Consider the following 2,279-nt stretch of genomic DNA (forward strand, 5'->3'; position numbering starts at 1 on the left):
CGATTATGTGTGAGGAACATGCACCATTTTGATTGATTCTCACTACTGCATAAAAAAGTTATAATCTGTCCTAGAAAGTATGTGAAAACTAAGGGTTTGTTTAAATAAGCTGTTTTAAAAAGTGCATTTTTTAAAATGAGTGTTTTTAAAATGTGCGTTTTTAAAACACAATTTTTGAAACCATTTATAAGCGTTGGGCAAAACTTATGAGAACATTGAGAAAGAAGTTTTTTATTGTCAACTAAGCATTTGATCTATATTTGTCTAAAATTATTGTTTGAGCGTAAATTACCAAAATAGGACACAACTCTAACACCAAAGTACACTCATAAAATAATTTTAGTCAGATTATAGTCACCCCACCACTTAGCTGTTCACCAATACAGCCACCTCACCACTATAGCTGTTCACCACTCAATAAGAACATGACTTTCCCAAATCAGGCCTACCATCTATTTTAAACCACAAAAACAAAATAGAGTTGAAAAGTTGAAACCCAAGTCACAAATAACGTAGTGAAAAACTAACGGGAGAGGAAGAAAGAAAGAGCTTGCAACAATGGCGTTCTCTATTTGTGGTGATTGAGCTTGCAGATGGTGCAATTGAGGCTTTGCTAGTGCGTCTTCTTTCTACTTCCAATATATACTGCTACATGCGATTTGGGTACATTGAGGCTAGAAGCCTCTACCCGGTGTGTCTTAGCTACCATTGGAGCTTTGCTGTGATGTTGTTCTGTAACTTGCATAGAGAACAACGAGAAGTAGCAGGAACAAGTTGTCATTAAACAATAATTTCGTCATTAAGCAAAATTATGAGGATATTTTAGGTATTGACACCCTTCAAATTTGGATTGTGATGAATTTTTAAAATTGCGGTTTCGAAAAAGTTCGACTGTATTTCATTTCCAAAATGCCAAATTTGGCATTTTTGAAAACGCAATCACTAAAAAATCGCAATGCCAAACGATGGAAATTTTGCGTTTTGATTCAAAAACATGCGTTTGCGTGGTGCAAACGTTTATCCAAACAGGCTCTAAGTTCTAGTGTTATTTTTTATTTTTTGGTATCGAGTGTTTTTAATTAAGAGGCACCGCCTCACGACATATACAGGATTTAGTGTTAAAGAATTACAATGAAAGAAAGTTACAATAAGAATGAGAGAAAATCAATAAAATCTACAACAGAACGACTAAAAATAACTTGTTTTATTCTCTTGTGAATTTCAAGTAACAGAAGGATAAATAAGAACGTTGTCATCAGTGTTCATTGGAAATTCTAAAGCACTAACAAGTAGACAAATAATCGTTTTAATGAGAGAACTATAAATTCTTGGATTTGAATTGCAGTGAGGACAGGTTATATAGATGATCAGTTTCGATTACAGGTGTATTTTCTTGAATTTTTTTTTATCACAACTAGAGGTATTGAGCTCTTTTATTGCATTCGATTTGAGTTTCCTATAAGAAAATCTTGGAACCTTAATGGTTGTGGCCGATATAGATATGACATTAGCTATTAGCTTTCTTTACTGGTAATTACCTTCAAGTCATGCATAGCTGACCATTTGTCTACCCTTTTTGATTGACAGTCGTGTTCAATGAGATTTGCTACTTGTGGAAAAACATTCTTAATGTGGGTTTTGCTTTTTGCCATGGTCATAGGTAATTTCCTTTGAAACTACTTGTCTTTTTTATATTTCTTATGGTAATTGATTGTCCTCAAAGCTAGGGCATCTTATAGCCTGGTCTACTTAAGCCCTGGCCTAAGGGCCGGTAGAATATGTCTTGGCCTGGTCTACTATGGGGCTGCTCAGTCAATTCATGTGTTACTGTTAGGAGATTTGTTTGCTTTAAACCTCATTTTCTCTAACAGTGTTTCTTAACAGATATTACAAAGCTTATATCTGTTTATCTTCCTCCTTTTGTTTTTTGTCTTCTCTATTTTCTTGCGTTTATTAATATGTTGTGTGATACTGCAAGTAATTTTATTTCCATGCATAGTCATCTCTCGCTCCCTATTTCCATGGTAGTTGGCATAGTCATCTCTCGCTCCCTGTGAACATTGTTTAGTTTTTTATTTTTATTGAACATACTTGGCTAGTATCCTCTAGTATGTATAAAAAAGATTACAATATGAAAAACACATATGAACTAAATGGGTGATCTAAAAATTTAGAAAAAGTTGTTCTCCACTAATGAACTTGTTAAGATTTAAATGTTTTATTTTATATTTATTAATAATTATTGGAAGTTCTAGTCATTGGTAGTTTGTCTAAGTCTT

At 33.5% G+C, this 2,279-nt stretch overlaps 1 long non-coding RNA gene across 2 annotated transcripts in view; it reads right to left on the minus strand.

Annotated features, from left to right (window-relative positions):
• Nucleotides 1–1,587: 1,587 nt before the first annotated feature.
• Nucleotides 1,588–2,279, minus strand: part of LOC136066191 (uncharacterized) — a 9,354-nt gene continuing 8,662 nt past the window's right edge. For both annotated transcript variants that reach the window (XR_010627648.1, XR_010627647.1), the window contains one exon: nt 1,588–2,279. This exon is cut by the window's right edge. This is a non-coding gene — a long non-coding RNA (uncharacterized LOC136066191).

Source organism: Quercus suber, unplaced genomic scaffold, assembly GCF_002906115.3.
Source record: "Quercus suber isolate HL8 unplaced genomic scaffold, Cork oak 2.0 scaffold_3B, whole genome shotgun sequence".
NCBI lineage: Eukaryota > Viridiplantae > Streptophyta > Magnoliopsida > Fagales > Fagaceae > Quercus > Quercus suber.